Raw genomic sequence first — 16,936 nt, 5'->3', positions numbered from 1 at the left:
AAAAAATTAAAATAAAATTATAAAATAAAATAAAATAAATTAATAATTTCCTGGGTAGAAATTGAGATCTGCTAATGTCTCTCACTTGTTCTCAACTCAGAACAAGCCTGTGTATTTACATATCATTATTTGTGCATGCTCTGTTATTTGCCCAACAACTTCCCACCCTATCAACAACAAAAATTTACACTTAATCAAATTCTGTGTTTGATGTGATTCTTCAACTGCGACTGGATGGATGGAGACTAATGCAGACTGATTAAAGCAAAGTAAGAGTTGGGGGATATCAGGAAAGGTTAAAAACTGCTTCTGGGCAGTCAGACACCACAGCTTTGATGATTGAATAGAACTCTACCTCTCTTCATACTTCATAAGGTCCTGCAGTCATGCAAAAGAACTGCCTGCAAATGAAAGCAAATTTACCTTACCTTAGTTTAAACATATAGAACACATTAATTCTCATGTGAAAATATGAAGGATAAAGCTAAGAAGGCACTGGCATTAGTTCAACAGCTTAAACATACCATGGGCAACAGGTTTTGTGTGCCTTCAATTTCCCTTATGTCCTTGATAAGGTTGCCAAGCTTCAGTTACCTTCTACGTAGTACTATGAGAATGTAAGTCAGCACTAACTTGTTGGAAGGCACTTTGGCAGCACCTGTAGAAACTACATATGCATGTCCCCTTTAACCTCATAGTTTCACTTTTAAGAATTTATCCTGCAGATAACATTTGCTTGTTTGAGATGTTCTGTAGATGTGGGGATACATTTATGCATGTCTATTTGAATGTAATATTATTAATTACATTATTGTATGTAATGGTAAGATATTAAAAACCATTAAAATGCTTATCAATCAAGGAAAAAATCGTCTATATATCCTAAGGAAGAGGGATGAGAGGATGAAAGTGTCTATTGAAATGAGTTCTGTTAAAAAGAATTGAAAAACTTTCTCAGAAACACCCTCGTGTAGACACATTAACAGGCAGTTGGATAAAACTATGCCACACAGCTTTACGTAATGGTAAAGGACATTACAAAACAAGTACTTAGCTTCTTGGCTTCATTAAAGAAAGAGGTGCTTGGAAATTGGCATTCCATTGGCCAACCATGTGTTTTTACAGTCAGAGGCTCTTCTGAAAGTATGATAGATGAAATTGGCTTTGAAGCCAACAATGGCATCACAGTTAGGAAAATGAGTGGGAAGGAGAACTCCTCCTTTAAAGGTTAACAGCAAAGTTGTGGAAGGATGATGACTGTCAAGATTGGTTCATTTGTCTAACTCTGAACCTATCACTACACTGAGAAGTGTGAGGTAATCAATTAAAAACCAAGTTAAACTCAGCTCCAACTAAATCGTGTAAAAATATTCTAACTGGAAGGTGGGATCATCTTATCAAAACTAAGAGGAGGGATGCAATGTGTATTAGTATTTTTAATGAAAAACGACCAAAAGTTTAGCAGTTTTAGACATCACTTACTTCCTGTTTCATAGTTCTGATGACCAAAGACTTCAAGTGTTTCCTTTCCACAGAGTCATCAATAGTTGCAACTGAGGCTGTGCTGTCACTTGAAGCCCGGCGCCCTCTGTCAAGCTCCTCTGATTGTCAGTAGATTTCACTGACTTGCAGCTGTATAACTAATGACAATTAATTGTTCAAAGCCAGCAAAACAGGTGTGTCCTAGATATTGCGAGCCAGGATAATCTCTCTGACTAATTGAAAACTGACCTTAATTACACCTACAAACATGTCTTCACTTTAACTTCATTAGGTTACCCCAATGGAACTGATTTCTATCTTCACAGTAACTGTAATCTTCAAGGGAAGGGGAAGGATTATTCAGGGCATGTATGTATACAAGGGGCGGGAGTGCTACCACAGGGGGGCTTCCCTGTGAAAGTTAACAAATTAGTAAAGCAATATCAGTGAAAAAGATCAACTTTGGACATCCTATCAGTTTAAGTACATTTAGCAAACATCGATAAACTGAACGTACATGGTGACTGACTTCCCTTCACCATGTGTGTGCGTGCATGTGTGTGCAGTGCTGGGAACTGAACCGAGGTCTGCGTGCATGCAGGGCAAATCCCAGCCTTCTCTTCACCATTTTAAAATGCCAGAATTTTTTTTAATCCCCAGAGAGTAATTTTCACAAGGATACATTTATTTCCTATAAGCCTAAAAAATGGAAAAAGTAAAGGAAAAGTTGCTTGGTTCTTACTTGGTATATTCTTCTTAGGTGGCATTTCTAATGTTGATTAGACAGATTTTCTATTATAATTAGCAACAGTCTATTTGTGACTAGAGGAAAGTAAAATTTTCATGGTGGCATAAATTTCAATGTGAGAGAAAGAAGCTACTGTGATTAAATATATTTTCTCTTATCAGGAATAAATTCAGAAATAACCCATATGGTGGAAAGTATTAGAATCTAAAAAGAAGATATTTTTAAATTTAACCATCTTAGCACAAATTAAGACTATTCAAATTTATTTTGAAATTATCATTGTTAACATGAGCATTAAAGTTTAAAAATAGTCATTAGACAAGAACGTCTCATGTTAAAAATACTGACAAAAATGTACATATATTTTCCTCAAGGCAGAATTTTTAATTTAGTTGTATACCCACAAGGAATCTGGGAAGAGAAAAAAAAATGTTACTTTTATTCAAAAAGTAGGAATTTACCTTACCAAAGAATAGAAAATACCCAATCAATAAACATAGTTCTTCTGCAATGTAAGTCATTTTGTTAAAAGGTATCATAGTAGGCCTTCTTTGACTAACATTAGTTTGAATTGCTTGATATTGCTTGAAATTCATCTCTGACATTCCAATTACAATTTGCATATCATTAATGGTAGTGGTTCTGCGTTTCATTGTGAACACTTATTTTTAACTTGTCAAATGCTCCTGTGACAGAACTCAACCCCATACACAACTGAGGAGCAGCAGCAAGGTTGTCACAGTGTGGGGAATGCTTTGACATGACTAGGACCACTTAACAATGCTAAGGCACAGGTCAAAATGCATTTTTTTAATGTATGAAACAAGTTAGCAAAAGAAAAAATAGAAATGTTATAGGTTTCTGGTTGACAAAGTCATTTAAGCATATTAAAAGATAACCTGAACCTTGTAAAATGCAAAGCACCCTCCACAAAGAGTAAAGTAGACTTTCTTTCATATTTAATATTAAGGGGAATTCACGGCATGTAATCTTTTTTTACTGTATTAAACCATTTATTCCCTTTCATTTCCAGTCATACTCTGTTAACTGATGTAAGATTTACATATGTTTCTTCCCTCAAGTGTATCTTTAAAAAAGCTTGAGAATGATCTTCAGACATCTGTCTCTGGAACACTTACGGAGCTAGCTACTTAAAATAGATACTTCTTTTTTTTTTCAGAATACATCACTGACTCTCAGGAGTAGCATGAAGTATTGAGGAATAATTTAAAAGCAAAGTATGTTATCATAGGGGTGATTCCCTTGTGCTGAGTGTTCAGAAACAACTGAACAAATACCCAGGAACTTTGGAGAACTGTGTTTCCACTTTTCCTTGTCATGCCTATGGAGAAGCATGTAGAAATTTCTTAAAAAGAAAACAAGAAAGGAGAGAGGGGAGTTGAATCAAAGGTCTGGGCTAAAATGCTGACACAGGTGGATTTGATTTGCATCAAATCAGTGGTTCCTTTATTGGTCTGAACTAGCTGGAAGTCAGAGAGATGGAGGGGAACTACAAAAAAGTGAATTTAAAATTTATCCAAAATTTCATTTAAATAATTACTAATTCCAGTAAAGAAAATAATTGGTGTGCTGTTTACATAAAGGTATCCTTGAGTTTGGAGGCCTAATTATCAAGTCTAGATAAAGCTGACAAATTTGTCTAAATTGGTGATAAAACCCTCAAATCTGTTAGGTCTCATACCCATTTCCCATCACTACTCCAACAAACTATCGAAAAGCTAGTATCTGAAAATGTCTACTTATCACAGCTCTGCAGGTACGGTATATCTGTGGGCTCACCTGTGTATTCCGTGTCTCACCATGCAAAAATTCCTCTATAACTATATTTGGAGCCTAAGGACCCTGTGGAGAAAGCAATCTGCTTCCAAGGTTATCCTAATTTTTGGCACGATCTAGAGACTTCCTAACGTAGAGCCACAGTTCTTACTTCCTTGTTGGTTGTCAGTCAGGACTCCAGTCAGCTCCCTAAGGTCATGTCCTGAATGTTCCTTTTTGCATAATCCTCTCCATCTCAACCCAGCAAAGATGAAGCAAGTCCTTTCCGAGCTGGAGCTGAATGCCACACATGACTCCACAGATCTGTCTGGACAATGTCCCTGTCTTAGGGATGACTGTGGCGTACGACGACAGTATCTCTTCATGTCCATAGGTTCTTGGGATTGAGCCTAAAGATAAAGTTTTATGTATCGTGTCTCTTTTCAAAATCAAAGTGGCATGCTGCATCATCCCACAGTCCTTGCATTTAGCATTCCCCACCCCATTCTCCAGAGCCAGAGACATTGTACCAGCTGCATCGTTTACCTCACTATTCCAGCATCTTTACAGAAAGCTTTATCTATTTAACAACTGTGCATTACAACATCCAGGGTCTATCTCCCATCACTGATGGTATCTTAATTATTTTGTTGGGTAATGGATATTCCAGCAATGAAATCCCATTGTGTCATCCTCCTATCACCTTTTCTGGTACCAACTGTCTTTAAGGGATTCCACTGAAAACACTGAGGGGACCTCACACAGAGATTTCTCTGCAGTGTTCCTAAGTCACACAGCTGACAGGAAGCAAAACCGAACTTGGCAGAGGAAAATCCATATCACGGTGCAGTAGCACGTGTGATCCTGGTTTATCCTAGAGTAAGTTCTGGAGCTGAGGCAGCTCCTCAAGACATGGGGTATAGGGCTTTTACCAACAAATCAACTAGTCCTGGCAGGTCATTCTCTGCATCCAGGAGCATTTTGCAGTTATCTATCATACAACCGTCAAGGTGACTGACAAGGCAGAAGCCTCAATAGCTACTATCACTACAGTATCTATGCCTTTGTAATGGAGAAGTTATCTTTGCTCACTTAGACAATTCTTGGGTTCTATTCTAAAATGTATACAGTGGCTCAAACACAAAACATACTTGCTTAATATACTTACCTTATAAGAGAGCAATGGTACAACACACTTGATCACCATCAAGACAGACAAAGTGCAAATGATGAAAGATATTCTAATATTGTAAAATTATATCCTTCCTGGTAAGAATCTGGGCCCTCAAATATTCTTTTGCCTCTAACTGGGAAATCTCTTTCTTCTGATGCCACCTACTAACTTAAATAAATACCACTTCCCAACCAAGTTCGGGTTTTAATTTAAACTACGTGTGGAGCAGTGACTCACAGGAGAAAGACCCTAAGTGCTTGAGACCTGAGGGTCACACTTTTCTCCTCGGTGTGGCCTTGAACACGTCAGTTAACCTCATCTGTTTTTTTTAAATTTGGAACATTCGTCTTTAATGTTCTTTATAAGCCGGAAACCATAAGCTAAGTAGTTGATTTTATTCTCTTTGTGAAAAATTCTTCTCCTTAGAGCTTACATTTACCAATCTGTTTCCCCATTTGGCATCTTCAACGCTTGAGCAGCCCTGACTTGAAATATAAGGCCACCCCCGTGCAATCTGTTCTGCCCCGCCAAGCTGTCCACTCCCCACTCCGCTTCTGAGCGCGCGTGCGTGTGCGCGCGTGCGCGTGTGTACGTGCACTCCTTTGCATATCCTGCAAATAAAAATCTACAGCATTTTTTTCTGTTTTAAATTTCTTTTTAAATTTTGTTTAGAATGTCATGTTTTGATCCATATGTACATTTTATAGTGATCAAATCAGAGTCACTGCTTTTCCATCAGCTTAAACATTTACCATTATTTTATGGGGAAAATACTGGAGATACTTTTGTTCTAGTTACTTTGAAATACACAGTAGATTACTGTTAATTCCAGTACTCTGCCAGGAAATAACACTGCAGAATACTTTCCTCCTGCCCCACTGCATCCGCCAACCGCTCCCTACGCGCCCTTCTCGCCGACCCTCCTCAGCTCCTGATAAACCATCATTCTTCGCTCCTGCACTGCAAAATCAACTTTTTCAGGGTCCACATGTAAGTGCGATCACGGCATCTTTCCTTTCAACAGCTGTCCGTATGGAACCTAAGACCTCAAACAGCCATAGGACAGTTCAGAAGCTGTGAAAAGAGAAAGTCCAGGGCAGAGAATCTAAAGGATATTGTTAACTTACATGAACAGAAAGGTTTACTTTTCTAAAGTGCTTGGTTGAAATCCCAATAATTTGACTCACCTGTAAGACTGTGAGGCAATTTTCTGGCTCCCAGAGGAAGAGCCCGCCTGCGCTGCACCGCCAGAGCGCAGCACTGGGATGGCCACCAGTCTTCGCCGAGGTGTCTGTTTGTCCCGCATTGCTCCTTTCCCTTCTCGCTCGGTCGTTTGTCGCTTTAAAAAAAAAAATTATAAGGACAAAATAACCATACCACTTGGAGGTGCATACTGGCAGTGTTTCAGCATGCTTTCGCAAATGTGCTGGTACATCAGCCACTCCATTTTTAGATCTTTGTGTTACCAAATTCGGGGACCTTTTAAGATATAATTCACTTAATTTGGAACTGTGCTTATTGTTTCAAGGAAAAAGTGCTCTGTGATAAAATTATACTCAGGAGTATGGCTTATTATTTTTATTACGGATTTGGAAGGAAAATGTTTAAAAGTTTGGAGAAGACTCTTTTTACTATGTATGCATGAGGTAGCTACCATGTTTTGATACAAATATTCACTGTGAAAGGAGTACTGCAGTCATTAACACATCCCCTATTCATATAGTTACCTTCATGTATGTGTGCTAAAAGTATTTAAAATCTGTTCTTTCAGTACACTTTCAGTGTACAATAGAATTTTAACTGTGATCTTCACTTTGTCCGTTAAATCTCTTCTATTCATCCAACATCACTGGAATTTTTTAATGTTTGCGCTACATTTTTTGTTTCCCTTCCCTGTTATTAGTATTCTACTCTTTATGCATTTGATTTTTTTTTTTTTTTTTTTGGTTTTTCTCTGGTACCGGGAACTGAACTCACGACCTTGCGCTTGCCAAGCAGGCGCTTTGCCGCCGAGCTAAATCCCCAGCCCCTGCATTTGATATTTTTAAGACTCCACATATAAATGAGGACACTTTCTTCCTCTGTCTGGCTTGTCTCACTCTACACAGTCTTCCAGGTTCATCCATGTTTTTATAAATGACAGGACCTCTTATTAGAAACGGCTGAATAAAATTCTGTTTGGTAAATGTATCACATTTTCTTTATCAGCTTATCTATCAACAGAAACTCGAGTTATTTCTGTATCTTGGCTTTTGTGAATAGCATTGCCATGGATGTGTGAGTACAGATATCTTTGTGATGTGATGACTTCATTTCCTTAAGGTACATTCCAAGAAAAGGGAGTGCTGGGCATATGGTAACTCTATTTTAATTTTGTGAGGAACCTCGGTGTTGTTTTCCACAGTGGCTGCACCACTACATATCCCCACCAAAAGGCACGAGTGATGTCTTTTCTCCACACTCCTCCACACGTCTTATCAGTTCTTTTTATTATAGCCATCCTAACAGGTATAACATACAGTTTTATTGTGCCTTTGACTAGCAGTACCTTAATTACTAGGAATGTTGAACACTTTTCCATTTATCCTTTGACCATCATCATGTCTTCGTTGGAGCTATACTTGGTGGGGTCATTTGCCTATTTTTTTCAGGTAGGTTTCTTAATTAATTTATTTATTTATTTATTGCTATTGAGTTGTATGAGTCCATTTATATTTCTGGACTTTTTACATTTTTCTGTTTTATTTTTAATAGTGTATGTTTACAGTACATGATAGTGGCATTCCTCAGGGCTGGTTGGTTCATGTACCTAACACATCATAATTCTCTTTACCCCCACTTCCTCTTCTCTCAGCTCCCCCTCTCCCCACCTGCCACTCTCTTGGTTCTTTTCCCATTTTCAATGAAACTGAAGGCCTGAAAATGCTGAAGAAACTATATTATCTTTGTGTTTAATATTATCTTTGTGTGCTCAGTGGCACAATGCCTGCCTGGCCAGCATGAGGTACTGAGTTTGATTCTCCATACAAATAAATAAATAAATAAATAAATATTATCTCTGAAGATCATTATCTAATGGGGACAAAATGTTAAATGAGAAAATCTCTCCAATGAGAAGTACAGTGAGAAGTGTCTAACATCTTCTATGCTTAGTCTAAAACTAATTCAATAAACTGCTAACCACAGGAATCTAAAGTTGTAGAACAGTGTTTTAAAATTTAGCAATATAAAAATAATAGTATATAGTGAGAAACACAGGAGAAAGAAGAGGTGACACAGAAGTACTTCATCTAACAGAAGCAAATTGTGACTGGAAGCTTGTTGGAGGAGTAAAAAGAGAAAATGTTAAATACATCAATGAACCAAAGCATTTAACCAAAAGGGAAACCGAAAGTACAGCTTTAACTAGCGGAAAGTTAAGGTTTAGAAGAAGTCGCATTATATACACAGGACTTGTCAGGATGAATTATTAGCATGTGACTCTTCCAAGGATTCATAGATGGATACTGTTGAAAAGATACTGTTGAAATTTGATAAAGCATGAAATGAACACATAACCATAGTATTTATAGTTTGAAAAGCAACTACTGGAAAAGGGTGTGAGCAAAGTAAAGTAGATTCTGCTCTTTATTTGATGTGACCCTCTGTGCTTTCAGTATAAAATCTATACATTATTATAAAATACGATGAATCACTCATTAAATTATGAGCTGATTTCTAAATCCTGGACTAATTTAGAAGCATAAGGAAATATTTTTGATTTCTGATGAAAACATTTTCATCTCTCACCTTTCACAACGTGAGAAGACATAGGTCAGCAATTTCATGTAAATAATCCAAGAGTGAGAGATAAGGACAACAGTGCAATTCAGTCTTCTCTGAATTCATAATCCACATATCCAGTTTAAGGTTCTTTCTACCAAAATGTGCGTTTTTACCACTTGTCTCTGTACCAGCCACCGAAGTTCCTAGTGGCAGTAACATATCGCATTCAGAGTCTTTGGCAGGACAAACTGATTGCTGAATTCGCTATTAACCTGTGAAAAGTAAATGCTACTTTTAAAATGTATTCGGTGGCATCTATGTACTAAGTATTTGGTGGATTCTAAACATAAAAATGAAACTAAGTGCTGCTCCGTAACATGCAGCGGGATGTGTTGCTGTGTACGAAGTGGGGTGTGCTGAGGGAGAAAGCCGTGCAGGAGTCTATTTTCTCCTGTGATTCTTTCCTAAACAAAATGGACCAATTTCACAGTCCAAAAGTCCCAAAAAACCTATGAGTTACAAAAACTACCTTTTTTCTCAAAGAGATAAAAACTACTCTTAAGATTCTGATCACACCTGAATTTCATACTCAGACATTGTCAAAATATTTCCAGTGTTTTTAACACATTCCTTAATTCAATACATTCACTTGGCATTTTAAAGCTCTTAAGCAATTTAAATCTATTCATCATCTTACAAAGGATAAAATACCTCCCTCCCCTTTTTCAGGTATAAAGATTTTCAAGTTTTGCCAGTTGACATCAGTTTTTGAGGCAATTTCATTTTATCTTTCTGGCATTTTTTACTATTACATCCTTTTTATTTTTATAAAATGATAAAAATGAAAACTATTTTCCAATATTTTACTAGAAAGCATTTCTCAAAGTAGATATGATCTGGAAAGCAAACATGGGTTAGACAGAAATGGAGCCTAGGTCATTTTCTCTTTATATTTTCCTTGGGAATGTTTGAGGCTTTGCAAAAACCATAGACCATAGGGAGTGCAGAATGATATTATCTGTAAATAAGTACCAATGTATGTCCTGTGGAAACTTCACTGTTCTGAGATGGCAGAACTTTGACATGGAATTGTTGGCTGTATGTATCAAAATGTCTAAATAAAGCAAATTAAAAACACTTTGCATATCAAAATTTAATTTCTTAACATCCAGGTTGTTTGAAGGCTAAATTGAAGAGCCACCTATATGTGGGAAATTAACACATCCGTTGGCAAAATGCTGGCCCTCAGGGAAGAGTAGGACATGGTAGATGGGCATTTGTGTATTTTTTGGATTTTACATTTATTTATTTGTCCTACTTCCTCTCCTTCTTGTTCTTTCTTGTATCACATGTTCTGCTCTTCTTTCTTTTGATAGTAGCAGTAAATAAACATTTTTTGTATTTCTTATGGAACAATTCAGAATACCTACCTTTCCTATCAGCAAACAGGAGGAATTAATCTCGTACTTTGAAATATTGACTACTTCCATTGTTCACTGTAACATTTACTCTCTGGTACTATCAGAAACCCAGATTATTTAAGTTGTGAGGAACTATGTAGTTGCAGATGAACAACCTCTCTTGAAAATGACTCTGTATATAGCCACCAAATATGAGCAAGTAATGATTATTTTTTACCAAACTTGCCATTTGCTTTGATAAAAAGCAATTGTTTTGAAAAATATATAATGAGACAGTGGAACATGGGGCTCATTTGGGGGTCTAATTATGTAAATATAAACCAATTTATTCATATATTTATGAACCAACAATTTTCCAAGCTTTTTGCATAGTTTGTCTCTTTTAAGTTTACAACAATATGAGATTTTGTGTTCTCCAGAATTTTGATTACCAGTAACAGACAAAGACACCATTTAAGGAATAGCAGCACTCATCAAATTGTTAAGAAGCCTGGAGAACAGCCTCAAGGACTAAGCTTTCAGAAATAATACCCCAAAGTGTGAACAGAAGTCACTGGTGAAGAAATAACTACTATAGCCAACTACAGCAAACTGTAAGATATGCATCAACCACTCTAGGTATAGGAATTGTTCTCTTTTGCAAAATTTACCTGGATCAGCACTTATGTCCTTAACTTCTGGGCCAAGAACTTCACCCTGAAGCTTTAATATTAGCAATGCATCTGGTCTCTGAAGTGAGAGCTCCACAGCTCCTTTTCCTTTCACTGTGCAGTCAAAGTCTGGCATAGGTATGTTGATTGCAAGAGTAAACAATAGATGCATCTGGTCAACCCGAAAGGAAGATTGAATGAGTAGCATCACAAATGTCTCCTCCAGCATTTCCGGCTATTGCACAGAAGCACAGACATTGTTTATCATGAACTCTTATAGAAGGACATTTCTTCATCTGACGTAAGAGTTTTCATTATTAATCAACATCTCTGCGCTTTATATGATTTTGATCACTTGACCAGCACTTCTCAAAACACTAGGGGTTCTCAGGAATTTTAATGTGTCTGCCAAATCAAATATACTGTCATAGCTGTACTTATTTCTCAATTTTATGCATTGATATTTATTCTAGTAATGTACAATTAAGATGGGCAACACTATACCACAAGATGGAAGAATTGATCTGAACCACTAATCATTTTGTTCTCCACTCCTGCTTATTTCTGAGGGAAAATTTTTCATTTAAATACGCCCTTGGTGAAGCAGAAAAGTTGTTAACTTGAATAAATCTCACTGGAGAACGCACAGCTCTTACTATTCTCAGTGTAGAAACAGGAAGTTGGCCTGAAGCTCCTCTGTTGCTTACCAAAGGTTGGCCCCAGGTAAACACGAATAATGAAATTGTAGGCTGAACTAGGTTGTTTTTATAGAATATAATTTTCCTTGAAAAAAGTGAACAACAAGCTACAGCTATTGATGTTTGGCAACTTTTAGAATAGAGGTTTTCTCAATAATTAAGAAACATCTAGTCATTGTGATTTTTTGGTTGCCAATGAAAAAATTCAAGAGAAATGTTTCTGAAAACTTAAACACACCACTGTGAAATTGATGCCTCTCAGTGCTTAGAAGAGTTCTCCAACGACATACTTTGTTTTATGTTTTTTTTTTTTTTAACTTTTATTAGTACATATTTGTGGTACATAATGTTGATACTCACGGAAAGGTGCTGGTATATGTACACAACACATTTCAGTTCCTTCCCTCCACCTCCATTTTATTTTTCCAGCATCAGATTTATGTATTCATCTTGTAAGACTTTACAACTTCATTATTATATAGGAAATTTTGATTTTGTGCAACGAAGTGTGTCAACATTTTGAAGATTTGTATAGCTCAGTCAACCAATAGTTTCAATGTGACCAGGTCTGATACAAATACATCTGTAAAATTGTCAAGGTACAAGGTGAAACTTTTATTTTTAAATGAACTTGAGTAACAAAAATTGAACTGATGTGATTTTAGATTCTGCTTTTCAGGTTAACTTTAAGAAGCTGCCATTTTCAAGTTTTGATGGGGTTGAAAAAGATAACATGCACAAGGCTACAAAATACTCCTTTGTTTTCCCATTACAAATCAATATGATTGTATTTTCTTTATATGCCTAAAAATATATTATAAAAACTAAGTGCTGAATGTGCAAGAATCTTGCTATCTTTTATTAAACTAGACCAAGAGAGTTTCAAAATGTATCATAATACCAATTCTCTAATTTTAAACTATTGCATGATTACTTTAATATAGAATATACTAAGAGTAATGGATTTTTTACTTTAAAAGTGGTCTAATAAATATTATGAAAAGTTCACATTTTAATTTAAAATGTAAATATTGATACATATATCCAATATATGCAAAAGATGTTTTATGTTCTCAGTAACTTTTAAGAGTAGTTTGTCCAGAAAAAAACATATTGGTCAACAATTATACTTCTTTGTAAAATACTCCTTTCTTGTCTTCAGTCAACTCTCCTTGGTCATTAAATGAGCTACTTATAAATTCATTTCACAAATCACGCTTGTTTTAGGGACCAGTGATGTGTAATATATATCTCAAGTTTGAAGCATTTCTTTTCTTCTCTTAAAGCGCCCCATACACAGTGTCTGCTACCCTGCCTCAGTGGCTCTACCGACAATGGAGGAAGGCAACTGAGTCATTGTGAATAAACTTTCAGCTGATCATCTGCATAATATTAATCATTAAGTCCATTCCTTCTATTTCTGATATTTCATAGGTTTATCTTCTATCTTTCCTCTTTAAAGTTGCATCAACTCAATCATTCATGATTTCCATACTTAACTATTTGTGTACTTCCACGGTCTCCACTGCTGTTTATTCAATTCTGTCCAGGTGATCTAAAATATTACCAGCTTCATCTTATTATAATACAGACTAATATTAGTCCATTAATTAAAACTCTACACTTGGTCACAGGAAAAGAAGGGACTTTGGCTCTTCTGGCCTCTGTCTACCCCCATCTCTCCCTCACCACTGATTTGCCATCACCTAGGCAGTTTGCACTCTGAGATGTTTCTTCATTGAACATTTTCCCTAGCCTGCCTTCATGAATCAGTTTCTCTGTTAACAACTCTGTGAAATCTACACTGTCTCCTTGAAGCAGCTTATGACCATGGCCCTATGCTTGCGTTAGGTTTTTTACATATCTCTGTTGTAGCAAATCACACTTCACTGCAAGTGTCCTGATTGTGTCTTTGCTGCTCTGTTAGCTGCTCATCAGTGGAGGAAAATCTTTTGACCTATGTATTCATAGCAATGGGCACCATCAGTGGCTGACATTTCACAACATTAACAATTTAATTAATGAATCACTACTTTTTTCATTTTATTTGTATAGCATTTAATTTTATGAGAAGCAACATAATGTTGTGGTCCAGATTCTATAGCCTCAATTCAAACTCTGGCCCCACTCCTTAATAAACCTATACCTTGGGCAGCTGATGTAGTCACCCTGACCTTCATTCTCATCATTGATCTAATGGGAATGACAATAACATCCATGTCACAGGAGCTGTGGAAAGATTATATGAGCAAAATCATATTAGCTCTCTTCAAACTGTACTTTGTCCCCTGCAAGGATTAAATAAGTAATAAGATTAATTTGTTCATGCCTTATTACTGATTTATACTTTATTAGTAAAAAGCACTTATGTATAGAAACATATGAAACTATAAAATAAAATAATCGGCTGGGCGTGGTGGCACATGCCTGTAATCCCAGCATTCAGGGGTTTGAGGCAGGCAGATCATTGTGAGTTTGAGGCCAGCCTGTGACACAGAGTGAGTTCAAGGCCAGCCTGAACTGCATAGTGAGACCCTGTTTCAAAAAAGACAGAAAATAAATAAATAAAAATAAAATAAAACAATCAAATTGGCATTGACATATCTGAGGTATATAAATATTTGAAATTATGTTGGAATTCTGTCTTTTTATGAAGTAGATTTTCATTCATTTGCTCAATAAACATTTCTGTAGTCTGCAGTTTGAGCTAGAAATAACTCAACTTTGAAGAAACAAAGATTTGTAAAACAGAGACCCCACCATCACGCATTCAATACAGTCAAGAAGGACAATCAGTATGTAACCTGAGGTGTTAACATAAAGCCAAAGCATAATATGCAAAGTCTCCACCTATATTACAGACAAGACAAAGGTTTTTTATTGTTACATGTAAATTAAAAACAAACAAAAGTCTAAGTTTTCATATTATAACTTTAGTTTTTATTTAAAGGTATTAACCATAAATGGAGCCAATATATATTCATATAGTGTAATAATTTAGCAGTTATGATTTGACTTTCCAAGCCAGTATCAGCTTTGATAAATGAGTAACACAGATAATACAAAGGCTATTTTATCCATTCAATTTCAATATTCTCCACACTCAGGACTATTTACTACAGTTCACTGAGCAGCAAAAATTATGAACTTTAATTTGATTTATTACCCTGTACCCTATTTAGATAGGGGTAGAGGAGTCAACACTCTTGAGGCAAACAAAAGAGAGAAAGCGAAACAACGAACGAAGCTGATAATTAAAACCATTAAAATTTAAAGATCTTAGCGATAATTTAGTACAAGTCTTTCATGTTAGAGATGAAGGCACTGTGGTCCCACGTGGGCTGGGATCAATGTCACTCCGCTCTCTGGCTACAGAGCAGGAACTGTATAACCCAGGTGTCTGAGCAACAATGCTCATTAATTTACCCTGAAGAAAATGACAGCTGCGCCACATTTCAGATACATAAGCCTTTCTGTCACTCTGTGACTCATTCCACAGTTCAAGGTCAGTAATTAAGGGAAAGTCTTTCCACCCATGCTTTCATTCCTGAAGAAAATACCGTGAGGGGACAGGGCAAGGAAGAGTGGTGAAAACCCAAGGGCTTAGAAATAGGTGGTCTATTGTTGGGAGGGGAAACAAGCACAGATTTCTAATTTAGCTAAGAGAAGGGAAGAAGCACAGGATCTTAAGAAAGATGGACATGTTTCTAACAAAGGCTACATTTCAATTTACAGCTAATGTATTGCTAATCTTCATTAATATAAATTCACAATTCAAACACACAACTGCTGAATTCTTAAAAGATAATAAAAGTGTACAAAATCCAGTATCCACAAATACATAAATTTTTTTCTTCTTCTCCAAAAAAGATAAAATGTCATTTTCATATTACTTTCCAAATGGGCCAAATCTACGTGTTTAATGTTCAGTAAAAATGAGTTTACAAATTTTTTCAAAAACTGAGACCTACTGTGCTTTGTTCAAAGTTACATATGAAAATAGGATTTTCACAATGTTTCTTATTTTCTTATTTATAAGATGCATACCAAACTCTGTTTTATCACTATCTTTCCAATCATCACACTTACGTTTTACAAACTGAGAAAATAGTGCCTGTTTAGAAGATCCTGTCCTTGAAGAGTCTGTAACTTCTGAGATAGTAGGATACTGATACAATACCGATATTCCCAGTTCAGGAAGTACTTCCCTGCAACTAGCTTTGTGATAATCATAGTGTGCATGAAAGTAATGCATGATTTACTTTATTTAATCAATATAATTGATGGGTATTTCTTTACAGGTGATTGGGCTATCTAAAAAATACTTCATACTTGTGTTATACTAAATTTCTCATTTTGTGCTATCAGTGTCATAATATTATAGTTACAATTAAGCTAATTTTTAAAAGTACTAACACAAGGAGAATCGATGCAAAGGTGGAATTATCTCAGAAACTGAAGATAAAATTTTTATCTTACACAATTCAGCCCAATCATGACCAAAGAACAAATCTGCAAATCCTTTAATGACATTTGACATTGCGACACCATTCTCATGAGGCACAGTGTAAATTAAAAATATAAATATATTTTTATCAAATAAATGATGAAATAATCTAAAGATTTACTTTCTTTAAAATGAGAACCAGGACAATGGTGGTCCTATTAATATTGTAATGTAAATTCTACACAGAGAAGAAAAAAAAGAATAGAAGTTTTAATATGTGATTTTGAAGCATCAAATTAGAAATGATTATACACAGAAGGATAAATTCAAAACATAAGACAACAAAGCTTATAGATATATCATTAACTTAATTGAACCTAATTCACTGTACAGAAAATTTGCCCTCTGAAAGATATTTGGTTTCAGCTTTAGCTTTTAAAAAACAGCTTTTCAGATACAGTGGATATCAATAGGCCATTTTAATGAATTATTTTCCAGCTTTCTATTCTTCTAAAACTTTCCACTATGACTTTATCCTGCCACTTAGCCAGGTTATGTGAAGTACATACTGTTGTTTGAGTGTCTTTCTCCTCTCCTAAGTGCAGCTATGCTATCAAACTTCAGCGTAAAATTCAAAAGATTCCATGGGGAAAACGTGGCTTTATTTTTAAAATTCTTTCAGTAGCGAACACTTTATGTTGAACTGCTTCTTATAATTCTGCTTGTCTCAGACAGTGGTTTATTACCTCTATTCCCCTCATCCATTCTTCCCAGG

Source organism: Chinchilla lanigera, unplaced genomic scaffold (genome assembly GCF_000276665.1).
Source record: "Chinchilla lanigera isolate Chin_1 unplaced genomic scaffold, ChiLan1.0 scaffold00025, whole genome shotgun sequence".
NCBI lineage: Eukaryota > Metazoa > Chordata > Mammalia > Rodentia > Chinchillidae > Chinchilla > Chinchilla lanigera.
The sequence above is the reverse complement of the archived record's forward strand: the minus strand, read 5'-3'. Positions refer to the sequence as shown.